Raw genomic sequence first — 22,342 nt, forward strand, 5'->3', positions numbered from 1 at the left:
TCAAAAATAACGATCACATTTGTAATTTTTAATAAGTTACATTTTTGTTCTTTAAGCCAAGAATGAAATTCGCCATAAAAGAATCATTTGGCTCATCCAGGATTCGAACCCGGCTTCGCCGATTTACCGGTTAGGTACGCACCAATTCTTTACTTTTTTTATATCACAGTAATGACGTATCACTCACCTACATTTATGCACTCTGCAAAAGTGTGATAATAAGTGTTGAGTCCTACGTAAAATGCCATTAGAAAACGTGAATATTTTCCATCAAAATAAAAAGTTATTCAATCGTGAACAACAAAAAAATATTGATTTATCAAAATAACTATAGGCTACATTTTTTGTTTAAAACTTTGAAGTCCATTCACATTGGGGATACTTTTTAGAAAAATAGTTACATTCCCTAGATGGAGTGGAAACCAACCCTTGAAAGGTTTGAACGTCAATATTTCTATAATTTTTTTATTGCCTAAATCGAAAGATTATTACTCCTGGAGTACGTATTTCACGCTTTCAAATTTTTAAACGACGATATATCTATTTTTTGCGATTAAATGAAAAGTGAAAATTTTCAACCGTGCGAAAACGCGACGGCTAAGTATGAATGCTGGGAAAACCCCGTGTGACGTCGTTCTGGTTCCCGCTGCCGCAAGTGAGGTACCTTGGGGCGAGGCTCTGAGCGCTGATACGACGCAGGATGCTAGCAGGTAGCAGAGTACCATGCTAGCTGGTAGCGCTTGGCTTAAATAATGATTATTAATACCTTATCAAACGAAGAAAACTTTCCGACCATAGGCAGTTTTAATAGGCGATTATTAAGAGATGTTTCCCTGAGCTCTGTACCTCATGCATGTATTGGTAACCTCAGACAATGTAAAACTCCTATCTACTCGTATAGAAACTAGGTCCCTGTGACGTCACGTGGAGTGGCATCGCATGGGCGCCAATCTGGCCTTTTCTAAATGAGGATAAAATTGACCATTGCCATTCGTCTAAACCGGTATTTCTAAAACCAAATAATTTGTATATTATGAATACACTAATGGTGGGTAACGTATCGCAATCAATGCGTTTCGTTTTCTTTGATGAAGGAAACTACTCTATTGGCGCTGTGTCACTAGCTTTTGTTGATCAATAATATATCTACAAAATTTCAAGTTAATTGGTCTAGTGTCAAGTAATTCAGGACAATCATGCTTTTTTAATGCTTCATAACAGGGCAGACGTACTTCAGGACAAATGTGCTTCATTAAATAAGATTTGGAGTAGCTTCGACTCGTCGGGATAATAATATGGTGGCTTCACCAAGCATTCCCCATCGCCGTCCTAAAACCGTAAAAAACGTCTGAACTTTTCTTGTTTATTCGCGATGGAATTCAGAAATCAGTGGTTACTTTTTAAATAGCATTAAAAGAATATATAATAGAGATAATAATTTGCACCGCTTATAATTATATCCTTTCTTAGGGCAATAATATTCCATAAAATAAGATTGATAATGCTATTAGGTAAGTTTGTACTTGAAGAACCTAGTCCATTGTGGTCTAGGTTCCAAAAACTTCTCAGGATTCGAAACTTATTTACGTTAATTCATCTATTTGATAACCGGGCCACCTTTTTTACCAGATTAATACTGAAGTTAATCAATATAGCCATACGTCGTCGGCCACGACCAAAAATAAGATTTGAAAAATAAAATGTTATTCGACGGGTATTTGAATTGGGTATCTAATTAAATAGGTTGAGGAGTGCCAGAATGGTTTTTATGCTCGTAAACTGGGGCAAAAAGACTTGGGTAAAATTCGTAAAAACAGATATATTTGTTAAAAATAGCCCTGCAATCGCTGGAATGGTGGAATAAGATCAATAATGACTGTTCGTTCCAAAAATAAATTGTAAGCAAGCTAGTGAAGAGTTATTGGAGAAATCCTTTAATTTTTCAGAGGCCACAGGCGTAAATCGTTGCAAAAAAACACATTACTTTGAAGGAAATGTTAGTAAAAAAACTTAGGCTTTCTGGGAGAAAAAACCGCGATTATACTTTTTAAGTGCGCCTGATTGATGGTGCAAACTTCTTTTTTATTTTCATTCAAAAATCCCTTTCTTAATCCACTATACCCTTTGGTAAGGAGCAGAGTCTATGAGTGGAGAAAGGAAATAAGTTCCTTATTTTTCGAGACGTAATTGAAAGAAACTCGCTTCTAAGCCCAACAAAAAACCCAGATTGGAAACTTTCTTAAGTGGGGTGACAAGATTTTGGCACCAAATCATATGCCAACATCAAGGAGGAGCCCGCAACGGATTTCATTTTATTTATAACAGTAATGCTAAGCTTGTGGCTGTCTACTACTTTTTCAACGACCTCCAGATTCGAACTTAATGGTTAAATCATTGCGTATCAGTTAAGTGAATTTAGGGGAAGGAAAATGGGAAGATGAGAAGGTGCTTTTTGCGAACTTCGTGCCAGGATTTCTCGGGTAGGTTATAGTCCAAGAGGTGAGAGAATAAGTTAAGAGGCTGTGATTTGGCAAATGTATGAAGAGAACTCATCAAGATGTGCAGCAGAGGAGTAACTTTATGATCCTTGCGGATATTTCTATCGCTAATAAACCGCCGATTGTTTTCCGAATGATGACATTTTCGGTGGTTTTTAGTCTTTCCAGGTGCGTCGCTACAGAATGAAGAGATTTAATGGTGCTGGGTAATAAATTGGTTTTCAGGGAATGAGGTGAAGACGATTGGAAGGAAGACTAATGCGAACTCCTTTGGCCTTGTTGACCGAAGTATTGATGTGGTGTGCCTAAGTTACTTTCTTGCCTACATGTACGCCGAGATATTTCACCCCTTGTTGCTGTGGAATTTTAATTTTTCCGCAGAATAGTGAAGGACCTTCTCCGGGGTTAAATGAGGAGCAATCATTTTAGATAGGTATTAATTATGTAGCATTGGAGTGGTTTTCAACGATTCGGGTGACAATGCATTTGCACGCATTCTGCCCCCCTTCCCTTACTTCATACCGATTCTTCAAGGCGTTTGCCCCCTTCCCCTATAATTCGGGGGGGGGGGGGGTCGTCGTAGCACCGCCCCCCACTTGTGGTCGCACCAAGGGCAGGCTCTCCCTCTCTCTCTGGCAGACCTTGGATCGGGAGTTCGTTGTCTGGACTACCGCTGGAGTGACTCGACGTCAGTCGGATGGGATTGCCATGCTGGCCCTTAGTGAATATGTTGGGTTACTAAGGCGTTGTTAAAACAAAGAAAAGAGATTGTTTAGGTAGATTTGGAAAGATTAATCGAAAATAAGTTGATTTCAGATTGTGATCTACGTTACATACCTGCATCATTTGATTAATGCAGCAAGTGTATTGTAGCTTGGATCTTCGATAGAAAAACATGTGAAAACCGTGTAAGCCGTGTATAGCGCCCCGTCGCTCAAGTACCTCTATTTCTTCGCCGGAGAAGGAGTTTTTTTCTGTCTCAAAGGACAAAACATAAGAGAAGAAAGTGGTTGATGACCTGCAGAACTGAGTTTAATACTTCATCCACATTGTCAACGGGATATTTCTCAATGTAAATACACCATTGAATCAGGGTTACAGTGCGGTTTTATTGAGTCACGAGTTTTTCTTGGATGGCCACCAAATTTAGGATGTATCACTTATTTCACTTTATAAACAACGCAAGAAATGTACCTATTTGTCTACCAATTGTAGGATTAAATATAAAGGAAGGTGACTATTCACGAGAATAAATACTGATTAACATTAAACCACGAGGAAAATGAGGAATATACGAGAAATATGTAAAGGTAAGGTAAACTCAATATTTGCTGATAAAATTAAAAATAAAATAAAATCACTCCGTACTTTCCACACAATTTTAATATTTTTGCGATCGTTGTCGACGTGTTCTACGCCATTTTCAAGCTAGACTGCCATCTCAATATTTTCTACCCATACTTATGCCCTTAACGTTCGCTGCATGTGAACGCAAAGCCTAAAAATTTCGACTCGTTTCTGCAGTGGGTCTCGGTTCAAAAACAGGAACTCGTTTGAATACAGCGTAAATATTACTTGATACTTATTTATGTGTCTATCATTTACTTTTTTATTACCTTTTAACGATCATTTGAATCTCAACCCCGGCCGATTAGGGCAAATTATCTAAGTGCCCAGTGGTTGGTTACTAAGTGAATGCATAAGATAGATTTTCAACTAGCAATTAATCTTTTAAATATTACTGGGAAATAAATAAATATTTAGAAACATTGGTAGTATAATTTTTATTAATCGCATATTAACTGCTTGCTTCTAATCCACGCATCGTGGTAGTGACGAAGCAATCATTGTATATTCAGGAAATCAGCCGCCATAAGGGAGTCGACCAAATGTAAACTGTCGTATTTTGCCCTCTCATATCCTTCTGAAGTCAATTTGTCCTTAGAGAAACTACTACAAAGCTCGGATATGATTTTTACTTCGATCTCTTGCAATAAAGGCGAATCTGTTAACTAAGTGAATGGTGTACCGCGCTATGACGTCAGAAGGAGTTTCAGGTCACGTGACTTCAAGCGATATTTCAGATATTTTAATTAGCATTTAATGTAATTTGTGGAGTATTGGGACAGTTTTGGCTCTTGTTAATATTTGGACTCGTGAGAAAATTGTCTATTCAATGAGACTTGTTAGCATGATGAACAAATTTCACGTATGTTCCCCATTGATAGGAAATAAATTAGCAATCATTTATCCGTAGGTAAGAACACTGGCGCGAGGTTCCAGTACTCATTCTTTAATTGCAGCGTTCAATAAAATAATTAAAGCTGAACGCTGTGAAATTAGCCCAAGATTTAGTTATTTTGAATTAACGGTATGATCGGCGTGAGAATTTGGCACTTATTTTTAGTGTATATACATTTTTTATCGGATTTAGAAGAAGTTTCAAAGCCTTGAAAATTTGATTCCGTATCTAACGCAGAGAGAAAGATTTTTACAATTTTAATTCAATAAGACCTTAGCGCAAGATAATTAAAATATCACAGGCCAATAAGAGTAATACTGTGGTTAAATTCAGTACGTGAATCGCAAAGAAGGAGAAGCATCAGCATTTTGGTAGAGTTTAATATAAGTATTTACTCCATTCCCCGCTATAATAGTGAGATATCCGGGGTTTTAATGTTCGTCATGGCTTTTGGCACTACGCAGACTCATTGTATGAACGATTTCCCTCTGGGGTGAAGGGTGGTACAAACGCAAATTGTAATTATCAAATCAGTTACATTCCCTTTAATAGGACATGGGGCAATAATAAGTTGTTTTTTTAAAGAAATAATTATCAATAAATTATACGTACGGAGCACATAATTTGAGGTTCCAGTATTCATAATTAAATGACAGCATTATAAAAAAAATATTGACGCTGACGTGGTGAAATTAGCCAGAAATTAAGCGTGTGGGAGTTCGGTCTGTTTGGAATTAAGGGAAAATTCAAGGTGCGTTTAATAGGCACCTGGGGGAAAATTAGCATTGTACTATTAAACGTACGTTGGGGGGAAATTAGCGTGAACATTTGGATCGCGCAGTGTCGCCTTCACTTTTTTTCGTGCGCGTTGGAACCGTGGTTTTGTTTGTTCTGAAATCGTGATTCGTGGAAGATGACACCTCGGAATGACAAATAATAGGGACATAAAATGGAATTGAGAATTAAATTCCGGAAAAGAAATCGATGCGGCCGAGAAACAACTCTACACAATTTCAATACTTGGTTTGAGGCAGTTAGCTTTTTTTAGTTCTGTAGAAGAATGATAGAATGCGCTCAGTACACGTTCATTTTTTTCTATGACTGCCCCGAAGCTGTGAATCTAATTTCTTCGTCAATCCTAATTTATTTTTACAGCTAATTTTTTATATCGTCCGGCCTTCGCCCTCTGTATGCCATCAACTGAACTCAAAACAAAGTAATGCACCGCAATGCACGGGAACACTTGAAGCCTAGCTGAAGTCGTCCGGCGCCTCCAAGCACTGTTGACTACCACGCATTACTTTAATTGGGACAATGTGCGAAATTCAATTGATATGAAAGTGCATTTATACATGAATTAACTCTCGTTCGGATACAAAGAAAATTTATGAATAAAATTCCCTCGGGTTTGCGACCCGGGAAATTGTAAATCATGCTTGGGAAAATTTATCTTCTAGTTCGCAGTCTCATCCGAATTATATGAGCTGAGACAAATAAATTTCAAAGCAACGAAATTTCTCATATGCCTATTTTAACAGTTCGCAATTCTAGAGATCTGGGACAGTGGCGGATCCAGAGGAGGGTCAGGGGGGGCTCCCTGGAGTATCCAATTTTCGCTATATGAAATGATATATTACAACGAAATTGTCCACAACCCTTATCTAGCGATTTGATCGTTGGATTATTCTTCCTCATGGGATAATCCTCTAAAATCACATTAATGCCTAAGCCGAGTTTCGCTATTTAGTGGGTCCTTTCCGCTTCTAAGGCAGTAAGGTGTTTACCCCATCTCTTCCTACCCTTTCCCTGCCCCAGAGGCAGGGGCGGATACAGAAAACACTCAAGGGGGGGGGGGGCGCAAAAGATATATTGAGTTGCCTTTACTTTTTATCGCGATATCGCAATAAAAAATAATCAAGTCACAGGCAGAGTAAAATAAAATTTTAATTAATGTAATAATACACATATATAAGACAATGCCATCTTATGATATAAAAAAGTCACAATCGTGGTTCTGCCATGTTTGCCAATACGGCCGGACCCGCAAGGGAGGGGCGCGCGCCCCCCGCGCCCCCCATCTGTATCCGCCACTGCCCAGAGGCGTCGTCGGGCTCCTATCGCGGCGGCGCCTCTTTCCTTTTTCCCTCTTCCCCTCCCCGGGTGATCGGGCGTATCAGTTGAATTGCTGGGTCCCGGCCTCGGTGCGCTGTACCCTCGAAGGGCTCCCCCTGAGCCCTCATTTCTTGTCCAGAACCCTTTTAGAGGTTGAAAATGTTTGAATGCATGGTAAGCATCAAAAATCACATTTTATATGTAACCGTATTGTTAATTTCCGATATGTATTGCTGCAATCAGTCACGATCGGGGTGAGAGATTACACCTACCTTTGAAGGATATGGAGGAACAGTAGATGGTGTACAAGCATATGATGGGTGACAACTTTTACGGCATCAAGCTAGGATGTCCACAGAGTTAGCACTCCAGGGAAAAAGCTGTGGGCGAAAATTAAGATACCACCTTATATATACCACCATATATACCACCTTAATACATATGTTTACCGTTAGGTAAAAAAATAATTATTTGATTGATTGAAATTTTCAACTGCAGTCTCTGCATATAAAATTCATATATCCTTCTATATGGAGTTAACATTAGGTAAGATGTAGCCTCCCCCCTCTGTACCTATCCGCCACTGATCTGGGTCAAGATGGCTAGATTCGTGATTTCTTGGCATCACTTGTTAGATATGTATATGCATTCGATTGTTTACGCAGTTGAGTGCCTGCCCATCGCTGGTTGGTTCGTTGGTCGCGCTCTGATTCGTTCCATTGGACCCTAAGAGGGCGCCGCCCGACGCCACGCCCACCAAACAGATGACTGGCGCCAATTGTGTGGTCTGCCCCCGTCTTGCATTGATTTGTCGCTGCGATTGGAAGCGTGCACTTCGCGTGATCGTGCCTGCGTGCGTGAGTGGTTCTGCACTCTGTCACGCCCTCGCCGCCGTTATTTCCGCCGTTCCGCTTTCTAACGTGCTCACCCTTCAACTTTATCTTCGAGTGTGAAGTGAATCGTGGGCCATTGCGTCAAATATAAAGGATGCGTAGAGCCAAAGCGAGATTTAGAGCCTACCTCCGAATATTTACTTCCACTTTCCGGGAATTTTTTTAGAAAGAACGCGTTGAGAAATGTGTTCTGTCATTTTTTTCACTGAAATCGTCACTGTCGTTTATTTTATAGCTGTGAAACTTTCATTTTGTATCAAAATAATTGTGCCTCAGTAATATTTTCTTCAATGAATGCAGTTGTAGTGACGAAATAACTCATTATTCTCTGACATCAGCAACGGCGTATTTACGAAGTAATCATGGAGTCTTAATCAGGGTCCTCAGCCGTTGACAGGCAGCTGCATTCCTTGAGAAGGGTATGAATTTAAATCGACGCCAAACTCAACGGTTTTTATCTTTGTAGCATATAGTTGATTTTTTAAATGAACAGAGTGGCAAGAACAACATTTAGATCTTTCTTGAAGCCAATTTTATGAATTATTCCCTCGCTAAGCGTGCATCTAAGAGCCAGATTGGCGAATACGGAGTCGAAAAATATAATTGCATAAGTCGATAATAAATTAGTCGATGAATATAATCAGGCAATTTCGCATAAGAAGTTTCCACCTACCAGTTTTTGATTGTTGTCTTGTCTTTGTTTTTTTTGAGTCACCGTTGTAAGGGTTTACGAGCTGTAGTAAGATTCACAAATAAAACTGAGACACCGAGCTTTTCCAACCGAGAATTCTTGGAACGCGGATTTTAATTTACGTCGTTAACTCATCGGTACCCTGTTTTGTCGAACGCGGTATGAACGGTATCACTTTAAAGCGGCTTCCATTGTAGTTGTAAAGCAAATAAAGGTAAAAATAGATGAGAAACATTGTAAGGACGCTGATTAGCGCAGTATGCGCAGCGATATCACAGCGGGCCTTTTCGCCCGATGTCGGGAAAGCATCAGTGTGATTATGAATAAAAACTTTTGGGCTATGTCGCCGCGTCAATTCTTGGGTGGCCCCAACGTTTTCCGACCGATGCAGTATTTCTGATTTGATCGGGTGGAACATGTAAGAAACAGCAGGGTGAAGCTTTCGCACTGGTGGGTCAGATAAAGTTCGGAACGGGATAAAGTTTTAAGTACTGCGGGTCAAAAAAATCCCTCACAATTGGAATGGCGCCACTTATGCTTTCGGACCATTTATGATTACCTTCACAAATGTATGTTATTCCAAGTCAAATGTATACAAGTGTATGTTATTACTACACTCTCATGAAGAACTAAATACGAAAACGTAATATTTTTTGCTCTTAACCGAAATCACCGATTATTTAATCTCAATAATTATTTAATCTCAAGAAAAACTGTTAGTAAAAAATAAAATTTAATTAAAATATGAAAAAAGGCACTTAGAAATGCAAAATGCTCTCAGTACACTGCACTTTGTGTGAAACGTAAACAAATGGCTTGCTTGTTGCTATGTAACCATGCTACGTAAACAAACTCATTGAAAGCCTTTTGAGTAAGGATTGGTAGGGGCATAGCCACTGTGGTAGAGGACGGATGACCACGCTACCTTGGTCCCAAAAAACCTCGAGCGTCTTAATGATGACGTGGTATTCTGTCACGTGACCTGCGTGCGATTAGTGAATGGTACACAATTGATGTGCATTTGGATGACAAAAAAAGTCATTCAAGGGAAGCTGAGTGACCTTTCGTGAGAGAGTGAAGTTGATAATATTTTAATATGTTTTATTTAATTTTTATGTGAGCCTGATTTTTCTTGCCGCGCCTGCGATTTCCTTCGTCACGTGTCACTTACGATGGGTACAAGTGTTTACCAAAGATAAACCTAGAATCTTGCCCACCATTAATCCTTACTCTAACAAAGTTGAAAACACATCGTGGAGTGATCATAAGTGATTTGGATAGGGTATTTTATTGGCAAAAAAACTGCTTAATATTTTATAACTTTGAAAAATGCGATTAACAACGTTCAGTAATAGAGTATTTGCATCCGGGAGGAATACGTTTGAAATACAGTCGATTCGATAAAGTGTATCATAAATACATTGCTTTCGATTAGCAGCATTAATTGTTGCTTAGTTTGTGTAATAATTAATATTTAATATGCATTGTTTTCGCATCGATATTGAGCAGACGAAAACGCTCATCTATTGGCTCCTCGGTATATGACGTCATTCTGTTCTATCTCATCAGCGTGCAAGGTGTTTATGGTACGATGAACTAGGTGTGTATTGAAAAACGTTGGTGGATCTGATCTGTGTAAAGGTAAATACATTTAAGTGCATATCATGGAATCAGGTTTCGTGAAGGTTTCTTCAAATAATATCCCGAAGGTGGATGCTTCAATGATTGACCATGCTGATTATGTTGGACTATACCTACATGCCTCGGCACGAAGTTTAAATGTTGAACTGGAGCTTTTTTGTTGTGCTGCCACGCTCATAATAAAGAATAATCGACGGGAAACCTCATCAGAAATTAGGTCAAAGTGAATTAAGTAAGAGTGTTTCTAACAGTAGGCAATCGGCCAAAAGTTTGTAAGCACGATTCGAAGGTTTACGGAAGTAAAAGTGCTGGTGCGTAGATACCTATCGATATTTATATCATTATTTCAAATACCGATCTTAATTTAATTTATCTATTTAACTATTTTCTCTTCTATTATTATTTAACCTACTGACTCGCGAAAAATAATTTTTCATATTGAGTTTTGGCCCATTGTGACTGAATGAATATCCATGGTTGATTATTTATTTGCCTTAACTTCTGGGCTAATTAAAGTTTGAAACATTAGCACAAATAACTGGAGTTACATTTTGGTCTAGTCCAAGCAGTAATCCGACCTTCATTTCTTTAACAATACGCTTTTTTATCGACGTATTTGTTCTTTCGTAGTATTAATGCATTCAAAAGCAGATTTCTGATTATCTAAACGTTTCTACAAGTTATTTTCATTTCACCAATAAAGAAATGTCAGTCAGCTATACATTTTTTGGGTGAGGTTTATGAATAGCATTTGTGAGGTATATCTTAAAAATAATGTTATTGAAAACTTGGTCCGGATGTATCATCTTCTGATGGAAATCTCTCGGGCTGGAAATCAAATTTTTAATTGTAAGATCAGACGATTACATTTATTTTATTGACGGTTTTGATATACTTCTCGTAGCATTTTTTAGCACAATTTTAAATTCGGTTCATTTTACATTTCTTCATAGTTTAAGTTTATAGGTTTTCAAGGTACAAGTGTCCTGTTATGACTACCCATTAAGCGAGGATGCATTTCCAAAAAGTAGTCCCGACTTGTGTTACGTAACAATGAGCTTATTTCACACCCGATTTCGAAAATATTTGCATCACTTTGTTATTATTACGAAGGAATTAAATTAAAAACATTTTGAATAAGTACCCAAACTTTCAATTTTTATCGAAAATTAATTTTCCGTTTTTTATTATTAGTACGGATTCTGTTACTTACAATGAGTGACTTGAGTAACGTGAGTAAGTCGAAATATTAGCAAGGGTCATCACTGCTTAAGTGCCTCTTTTAATGTTAATGTCAATATAAATCTGCAAACGAACGCAAAACCGAGAACCGAAGAGTGAGAAATACTATCAGGTAGTTCAAGGCAGAAAAGTTGATGGAGAGTCTTGTCGTCAGTGTAACCGAGAAATAAATGGATCAAAAGATGTAGATGATGGCATCCACACACGTTTAATCTAGTCCATGAGCCATTCCATGGCTTCTTTTCAAACTCGGTAAAATACGATGTAGAGGGGCTCACCCTAAAGAACAAGCCTGAAAGCATACAAAACAAAATGACGTCACAGCTCTGAGAATATGGCCGCCTGGTGTTTCAGCGTATCATTAATTTTGCAAATTTTAATAATTAATATCTCACTTAAAAAGTACCTCACTATTCTCATACCCGGAATTTAGCCTAATTGAGGCTTAACATTTTTTTAAAGATCACTTCCCAAAAACGTGCAAATACTCTATTCCACCTTTAACGTTCTCGCCCGTTACTTCTGTCGTCTCAGTGAGATATAGGAATTACATGCTGAATTTTCAATGCAAGCGATTTTGGCGCCACTGTCGGAATACCATTTTTTGCCAACATTACCTATTTTCCACACTTGGGTGAGAAGGGCTTGTGTTTCTTCAGCTTATTCCAAATTTTGTTCAATTTTGTTCCACCCTACTCACATGATTTTTCAAGAACATATTTACCTATCAAGACGGCATACATCATATGAAACCTAAATAAACTATGAAAAATAACATTATTTGATAATTATTCAAATCACACTATTTACCATTTATTTCTTACAAGTTTTCCACAAATTTCGAATTCGTTCTGAGCTCTTTTCCGCAATTGCCTGTTAAGAATGCGTTTGACGTTCGAGTGGATGGAGCTGTGGTGTAATGAGCTTCACGGGCGACATCCAGCGGGAAAGAAGCGCAACAGGAATCTCCGGAAGCGAATCGCCCCATCTTGTTCACGAAAGCACAGCGGGGGAGGCATCAGCCCTGAAGACGACACTCCTTCGTTAATTTGTGCGCTTGAGAGATTTTTTAATTACTTCCGTTCGTGTCTTCCTTATTACCTTCGCTATAAATTTACACCCATGAAGTGATTTTTATAATTATTAAATTGATATTTTTGTGTGATATGTTTCAAGCCTGCCGCGTAAAGGGCGGTGAAATTCACATTAATTGCCACAATGGCTGCACATGCATCTGAGACCGTAAATATCCGTAAAAATGCCACGGGTATTAAGGAACCTGGGGCTTTATTCAATATTTCCGATTGAAAAATGGTTGCGTTGGGAGTGCTGTTAGATCGTCAAAAGATTCGCTCAATTCATTTTGCGAAGCAACCACAAGCAGAGGGTTATTTTGGACGGAGTTAGCGCGGATACCATTCAAGTTACCTCAGTTGTACCCCAAGGAAGTGTTATAGGCCCTGTTTTGTTCTCTCTTCGCATTAATGTCATACCATCGCCCTTACGACAAAATTCACCTCTTCGCAGATAATATAGTTTTTTGTAAAGAAATTTATGGCCATTGCGATTCATTGGTATTTGTAAAGACGTACCTGCCATAAATGAATGATGTAGTACTTGGGGGTAAGAATTAAATCTTGAAGAGTACATGGTGATGAATTTTCGGTAAAAGTATTTCTCTTCAAGAAGGAGGTAAACCGCTAACGGGGTCCAAATATCGTAAAATACTTCATGATCATCATTACTTGGGATATCTCTTGAGGTATACACATACGCCAAGAATGCGGGAAAGTCAACCGTGAAATGTGACATTTAAAAAGATTTCTTGGTAAATACGATAGTAAGGTGAAAGAAATGAGCATCTTGACTCTGGTAAGGCCTAATTTGATTTATGTTGGAGGCGTTTGGAACCCTTGTAAAGTCGGGCTGATGTCTGAAATTTATCGGGTGCAACGCACGGCGGCCGGATTTGTGATTATTTGTTACGTTAAAAAGTGTAGCGTTTCCAATATATAATGCGAGTTAGGATGGGTATCTTTGCAGGAGCGCGGAGAAAAATGCAGGCTGTATTTAATAATTTGATTCAGTAAATAAGATTTTTTTTTAAGATTAAAAGATTTTATTAAGACTTTTTGCCAGACTACGTGAAAAATATCCTTCGTTTAACGTCGCACTTTGGTAGATATGATCACGGGAGGAAAACAAAGGAAATACACTGCATAAGAGAGAAATTTAAGATGTCTTTATTTCCTCATTCTATGAAGGATAGCAACGTTTTCTCAATTGATACGATTAATGGCCTCACTCGATAGGATGATTGATTGCTTATTTTTATTTTTCCGTTGCTTTTACCTTGAATTGATTTATTTTAGGCATTGATTACCGTTGCGTTGGTAAGCTGTTTCTTTGTATGAATACGAACGTATTTTTCCTATTATGCTTAGCATTTTTATTACCGTGTGATGGGAACGTGGTGATTGTCATGCATACCTACTGCATGCTGGTGATTAATCACCCCCTGCCAAACACGCGAGAGGTGTCTAGCGGGATATTATGTAGATGGCTCTCCAAACATGGCCGACTCCCGTATTATACTCCAATATTATGCTCAATGGAAAATTGCTCAAAGTTTGGAATCAAAGGGGAGTGCACTTTTGAGATGAAAACATTGCCGTGAGGGATCCAAGTTATTTACGATTCGAGTCGAAATCTCATCCGAATTTCAAGAGCTGAGAAACAAAATTGTCAAAGTTGCTCGATTTCTCACGCAATAAAACGGAGCGAAATCCTAGTGGTCCTTCTCAAGATGGCGAGATGCGCAATTCCTTGCTTTATCTGGTGAGGAAGTATCAATATGCTGTTGTTTTCAATGCAATCATCCTTGCCTTAATCGGAAACGCGCTGCCTTTTCGCACATAGGACAAGCAACAGACAACGACACGCGGTCAGACCAGGAACTAGGAGAGTGCTAAGGACACGAGAATGCTACCATTCGGATAAAACTATTAGTGAGTGATATCTAAAAACGAAAAGTCAGCGTAGTTAGTGATTCATAAATGAGATATGAGATGTTAAAAAATGTATGCAGATAGTTCGTACTTGCAGTTATTTTTAAGTTATCAACTATATACGCAAAGATTTCACCTAGCCCGAGTCAAGCACTCCTATGGATGGTATTACGGACCATTATTTTCGGGCCGAAAAAACGGCATCTTAAATCTATCTGTTCTGTGGTCCACATCCCCAATCTTATCATCGTGGTTAGTTCTACCGTCAGAAGTAGGTTCTTTCAAAATATCTCTGGCAAAAAGTATTCTTGTTGAAATTTGCGCAAAAGATTCAATCTAAATATTTACCTTCGATAGGTTAGACATTCCAATTCTAAATTCCGCATTGATTCAGCAGCACCACTATGTTTAGCGTAGCGATTTTTAACAGATCCTGCTAATCGCTTCTTCATTCTATCTACGTATAGGGAACCTTTTTCCTTTTTCATACTGGTCTCATAGGGTTGCGGTGCACTCCAAATGGGGACTCACGAGAGAATAATGAAATCGTTTTGTTTTACCTTTTTATCACGTTTTCCAAGAATTATATAAATAATAAATCCTAATTTACAATTTGCCTGCCCGCAAATTTCCTGAATGTCCTTTCCCTAAGATAAGTCTTGGCTAAAAGTCACTTCTAAATACTTAACTGGCCCTAAATTTAATAAACTTTGCTTGATTAATTGCATGATGTCAAAGGGAAAGTCTTTTTTTTCCCAGTAATCCGTTACTACATATTTCTTAAGATTTAACTCTATCTAATAGGGTAGTTTCCTTCATCAAAGAAAACGAAAGGCATTGCTTGCGATTCGTTACCCACCATTAGTGTATTCATAATATAAGTACAAATTATTTGGTTTTAGAATTCCCAGTTAAGACGAATGGCAATGGTCAATTTTAACCGCATTTGAAAAAGGCCCGATTGGCGCCCATGCGATGCCACTCCACGTGACGTCACAGGGACCTAGTTACTATACGAGTAGTCAGAAGTTTTACATCGTCTGAGATTACCAATGCATGTATGAGGCACAGTGCTCAGGGAAACATCTCTTAATAATCACTTATTAAAACTGCCTAAGGCCGGAAAGTTTTCTCCGTTTGATAGGGTATTAATAATCCTTAATTCAGCCAAGCGCTACCTTCTAGCAGGGTACTCTGCTACCTTTTGGCAGCCTGCATCGTATCAGCGCTCAAAGCCTCTCCCTAAGGTCACCTTACACGGCGACAGCGGGAACCAGAATGGCGTGACAAGGGGTTTTCCCAGTATTCCTACTTAGCCGTCGCCTTTTCACGCGCTTGGAAATTTTCGCTTTTCATTTAATCGCGAAAAATAGACATCGTAATTTAAAAATCTAAAAGCGTGAAATACGTTCTCCAGGAGTAATAATCTTTCGATTTAGGCAATAAAAAATAACAGGAAACCACCCTATTGCCAACTACCACGCCAATCGTTTAAAGCATTGAGATCTCTTCTATGCGAAATTCCGTCGGATTTTTTACATCCCTATACGGCACAGCGTCATCCGCGAAGATTCGAAATTTACTAGGAGCAACAGTAGTGATATCATAAATATACAAAAGGAATAATAAAGGACCAATGAAACTTCCCTGAAATGTGACCTTCGCCGTATTTGAACTAGAGCCATCTACAGTACTATTACGTACCTTGAACTACCATTTGCTCGCGGTTTCTGTTGCAATCTTTAATCGAGTATTTGATTTTGGAATGTATTCCGTTGGCTTTCAGCTAATCTTATAATTTCGCTTGCGTAATTTTTTCGAAAGATTTCTTGAATACTAAAAATATAGCGTCAGCTGGAACGCGCCTTTCTCCAGAAGAAAGAACGCCTATCGAGAGAGGGCTAGCCAAGTCTCGCACGACCTACCATTTCGGAATCTATGCTGATTTTCACTTAACAAGTTTTCGTTGTGTAAATACCTCGTTACTAACCCGCGGTACCAACCGCGGCGAGGTAAATATCGACGGTTGGTATTCAGCTAAATAAACATTAATAAGTAACGTAACAGTCATGTAAGAAAATTGTCCAGAAAATAACGAGGATTTAAATTTAAGAAAATACTCATTCATTCGTCTACCGTAAAACGGGCTGAATAGGATCAGCGGTGTGAATATACTCGTTTTTAAAGGTAATTCTTTAGGTTAAAAAAATCTCCAACGAATGCAGATGGATCGAAAATATCAACAGGTCTCAAACGGATGTGTTTTCCGTGGTGCAATTCATCGATTGATGTTTCTTTGTCTGTCAGTCATTGTAGTTTGACATTGATCACAGCACTCGTCAATGCCAAAAGCTTTTCCAAGTTCCCGGAAAACTTTGTTTTTTTTTCAAAAACTAGGTTTGAGGTAACGTTGTGGCCATTTCCATTATTATATAAATTGTTATTTGCTTCCCCTCCGCTAAAGTTTGATAATTTAAACTTATTAGCTGAAAAGCTGCAGCCAATTTCCTCAAGATAGTGGCTTATCTCCTCCGTAGTGTGGTTAAAAGGCTCACCCATCACTATGCTACGAAATCTCAAGTCTGACCCAAGAAGAAAGCGGTACATCAAAATGATTCCCGAAGAGATCAACTAGGCTGTGGAAGCTGCGAAATTGTGGTTAAGTATTCGTAATACTACCCTTGAGTACAACATTTCGTACTCGATCATCAGACACCATCTGAAAAATCCGATCATGAAACCTGAGGATGGTCGAACAGTTTTATCTCCAGGTGTGGAAAAACTAATTGTGAACAGAATTATATAAATATCCGGAGTGGGGATACCCATTTGATTGTACATCTCTCCGTTACTTTTTTATAGGTATTTCCATGGGTTCTAAAACTGAAGAAAGTACTACGAGGAGAAATTTACTTTCCAATTAACTCAACCCACCTGGAATGATGACGGCAAGTTCCATTAGATTTGTAAGTTACATTTGGAAATCCATAGGTGCTGCTTTTCGAATTGATATCAAAATGGAAAACAATTTAAAAATTGTGAGCCTTTATTAACCATAAAAAATGCACATTTTACATTTAAAAAATTCATCTATTATATCAAATCCATGTTCTCAGCTCATTATTTTTTTTGGCCTTTTAGTCAAGGTTCACACTGTGCTCCACACATATTTTAGCCTCAGGGGCTTTTTTTCAGGTGTCGTATAAATTTATAGATGGACGGTGAATACTACGATACATCAGAGGGATGGGGTCGTTTTCCGCAGCTCTCAGAAATTCCAATGTAATTATTCGGTAAGGTAAACAGGCATAGAAAACAATGAATGGAGCCGACAATTTTATCACACTTCAGGGGTATGCATACCAAAGTAAAAAAAATTTGACAACCGGACTCTGCAAGTGGAAATAGTGTAAGAGTCCATTCATCCCATTGCGTGGACCAATAGGATCAGGCCACTAAAAACATGATCGCATCTCACCAATAAAAATATTCAGATGCCTCAGGTAAGAATCATAAATGTAGGTCAAGACACATGAACTGGCATTGAATTCACTGTGCTGCTTTATATGCATAATTTAAAAGCACAAGTTGTTGAAAAGTGAGGCTATTCACCCCATTCTATGGTATTAATGTAATCACCTTAAGATAGTATGCACTCGTGCCAGCGTTTCTACCAATCGTAACAACTCTTAAACTCGACCTTTGCGATAGCCTTCAGCTTTGTTAGCGGTTTCTTTTAATTTCATCTATGCTTGTAAAACGTCGGACATTTAAGGCTCTCCTTGTTTTTGAAAACAAGACAAAGTCATACGGAACCATGTCTGGTGAATACAGAGGTTCAGGAAAGGTTATTGTTTTTGGCCGAAAATTCACGAAAAAGAATTGAAGTGTGAGGCGAAACTCGCCAGGCTCATAGAAACACGTCTAGCCTTAACGGCTGCAATAGACAAAGTGAACAATGAATAGCGGCGACATTTTACTAATATTTCAGGGGCATGCTAAAATATGTGAATAAAACGTAATAAAACGACCAAAGTAACAAAAAATCGAACTCTCCAATATTTAATAGAAAAATTTAGTTCCCGTTATTTTCCGAACACACCTAGTACTTGAGATTTTACAAAATATTTCATGACCATGCAAACTGGTTTTTAAGGTATTAAATAACAACAAAATACGAATTAATAAAAATTATTTCAGTATGAAATGCAATTGAACACTGTGCTCCACACTTATTTTAGCCTCAGGGGCTTTTTTTCAGGTGTCGTATAAATTTATAGATGGACGGTGAATACTACGATACATCAGAGGGATGGGGTCGTTTTCCGCAGCTCTCAGAAATTCCAATGTAATTATTCGGTAAGGTAAACAGGCATAGAAAACAATGAATGGAGCCGACAATTTCATCACACTTCAGGGGTATGCATACCAAAGTAAAAAAAATTTGACAACCGGACTCTCCAATATTTAACTGAAAAATTTAGTTCCCCCTATAATCTGAACACACCTCGAACTTGATATTTTATAAAATATTTTATAACCATAAAAAGTGGTATATAAGGTGTGAAATAACTACAAAATACGAAGGCAATGAGAATTTGCAAATTTTCTGTTTTGAAGGTAGTCTTTGTATTTTTACGACCCAGTTATCATCCGCATTTTGGCAACATGATACGCAATTCAATGAACAGTGCTCCACACATATTTTAGCCTCAACGGCTTTTGTTCAGGTGTCGTATAGATGTTTTTCCTAAATTTATAGATGGACAGTAAATACTACAATCCATCAGAGTGATCGGCTCGTTTTCCGCAGCCCTCAGAAATTCCTACCGAATAATTTGCGCTCACGAAGTGACGGAGGTAATCGCATATTCCTCAGTGCCTCCCTTCATAGCATGTGATTTCTGGCCAATCCTTTACTAGTAGCAGGCAAGTACTATCTGCGAAAAAAATCAAGTTTTACCAAATTTTGCTTTGAAATAACAATAATAATGATTGAGCCAATGTCCAATACGATGAAAAAAATTAGCGGCAATCGGCAAGGTATGCGACAGAAGTGGGTCGTAAGAGATTTGAAAAATGCACATCCTCTTTCTTAGAGTTGTAAAATATAAAAATTTCTTTTGTATTCTTCTGATAATGAAACCTATTATCTCGATTCATTGTTGATAGAAGTAATACCTTGTGATTGGTACGACATGAACGTAATTCCTTTTTTGAGAACAAAAGTATTATTTCCAGTTACTTTATCCATAAAATTAGTGTATATCGTAGGTGTTATCTTGCCCTTACGTGCTTGACGTATCCATTTTGTCATTTTTACTTAAAATAACCAGAAGTAAATGGATTTTTTTGACCATAAAAATCATCCGCAAATTTGGTTTTTACTGGCATCAGCTATTCAGGGTTAAAATTTCGCGAGAAAATTTTTCTCTACTCCGAATATTGTCCATGCATTATATTTTTGCTCAGCAGCAAGCTGTTATTGTGATACCAACTTTCGTTGCTAGGCGCGAAAACACATAATCTGCATCTGTCACGGAGCGTAACGACTCAAAATGTATGTAAAATACGCACATACCTAACGTTGAAGAGTTAGATATATTTGATTCACATTGTTTGTGAATGTTGTAAAATCTTAGAATTCGTTGCATGAATTCGATCTTACTTGCACCATTCACAATTCTCAAACATTCATATCCCTAATATCCGCTTTACAAACATCAAAATCATTTTATGGTTCAAATTTTGTTCCCCGCATAACCCTAAAAAAACCTTCAGTTCAGTGAAGTATATTTTTCTTGCATCCCTTTCACGCAGAAAACTTGATTACTCAATTCGTAAAAAAATTGATCGTTTGAGGCGTGACTTGGTGAATTTTCTTCTTGGTGAATCTTTGCAAATTTCACATGTGACTTTACTAACGACCAGATTCGTCGCTGTGTTATCATCAGGTTACATGTGAAATTTACAAAGTTTTTTGTTTATAATACTCAATTCGTGTTTTACATAATATCTAGCATTAGATCATCAAGGAGAAAGTTCACCCAATGAGCCGAAACATCAGTAAGATTTTGTGTATTACCCACGGTCCAAGAATATTTTTCAACAAATGGCGCATCTCAATCCTGAGGTCTTTCCGATGGCTTCACAAGAGACTGCTCGGTCTTTACGTTTTACCCGCGTAAGAAGAACCTTCTACCCTGGCCGAATGTTCATATCCTACTCATTCGAAAATCAACTCGTGGACTTAACGCCATAATGGTATTTTGCATACCTCATTGTCCCTCTCACTCAAACCCAAACATTACCCTTCACTCTCAGCTTCCGAAGTATTTTCAATATTTTCTGTCCATAGCCTCGCTATTATCGGCCAATGTATGCTTAGATATCAACTCCTCATCCATGGGAGTACCCAGCGAGGGTTAGGAGGGGGCAGCTGCCCCCCCTTGAAGCAAAAATTGCAAATGTCTTTAAGGAAAATAATATGTTTTCAAGCAAATAAATTTAAAAACTAATAAAGAGCTGTTACAGTTTCCTTAAAATTTTGATTTCATTCAACCTTTTCCATGCAATCAATCTTTTTTTCAATCTTTCCCTTGCCCTCATCGACAAAAAATAAGAGCGAACTATAGCCAGGCTATAGCATATAACCGGATATCATTTTCAGTAACTATAAATTAATAAATTAATTTTCGCAACAAACAGAAATAATAGTTAAAGAACGAATACACCGTCGCGTAAAATGAAGGGACCACAAAAGGGAATTAACGTAAAGTATAGTAAGTGATTCATGCGCGAGTTGTAACATGCCAAACATTCGTGGAGATAGTATTCACGAGTATAATGATCTATTAACCGTAAATCTAGAGTCTATTATACTTTGTCCGAGTCACGCTGTCCTTGAGCCAAGCTATCGCAGGTCTTGTGGTCCCTTGTTGTACACAGTAAAAACGAAATCTTAAATCTTTCGGTTCTGCGGTAATATTATTCATATGATCGTCTCTGTAATTATTTTCAGATTGAATCTGGGATGGTGATGGGTGAAAATAATCGAATAATCGTCGTAATAGATCATTTTCTCTCAATAGCTGAATCGTTTCGGAGCATCCCATTATTATGAAGTGAGTGAAGCATGATGTACTTCTATTCTTTAATTTTAGTGGCAGCATTGTTCTCTAAATGTTTTACATTGTTTGTCGTATTTGTGTTAATTACGGCGAAAATTGGTATTTGTCCGTATTCAAATTACAGTTATAGTTTGTTACAATTTTTGCTTTTTTACAATTACTTTGTTACAATTTATTAAGTCTTATGGGATATTTTTGCTTGTCGTATGGCGAAGTGTGGCGATGCTAACTATAACAATATATTATTTTTTCTAATCGTGTGTTCTTTGTTTTATTGGGGCTCGAATTTTATTAATAATTTTTTCGGATGTTTAATATAGGTACAAATCTGGGAATCGCTTAGTATCTACGTGTCTCATTCTCAGACAATTGATGAGTATTCTTCATCATTGGTGGCAATTGGAGGTGCGCGAGTGAAGGAGAGGAGAAACATTTACCAATTATCAGGCGCAACGAAGAGCTTCTATGGAGCATTTCAGGCTTGAAAGTATTCCTATACAAATGGCTTAAGGGCTCAAGGGGAGCCCTTCAGGGATACAACATACCGGGGCCGGGAACCAAGTCAGAGACTTATACGCCCGATCACCCGGGGAGGGGGAGGAGAGGAAGGGAAAAGGAAAGAGGCGCCGCCGCGATAGGAACCCGACGACTCCTCTGGGGTAGGGAAAGGGTTGGAAGGGATGGGACGGGGAAAAACAGCTCACCGCTATAGAAGCGAAAAGGGCCGGACTAAATAGCGAAACCAAGCAAAGCTATTAATGTTCTAACAATTTTGGAGGATCATTCTATGAGGAAGAATAATCCAACGATCAAATCGCTAGATTGTATTCCTATACAGCACGCCACGCCGGATAATTATTCTCGGAATTTTACTTTATATTAAAC

Source organism: Ischnura elegans, chromosome 1, assembly GCF_921293095.1.
Source record: "Ischnura elegans chromosome 1, ioIscEleg1.1, whole genome shotgun sequence".
In the NCBI taxonomy this organism is placed as follows: Eukaryota; Metazoa; Arthropoda; class Insecta; order Odonata; family Coenagrionidae; genus Ischnura; species Ischnura elegans.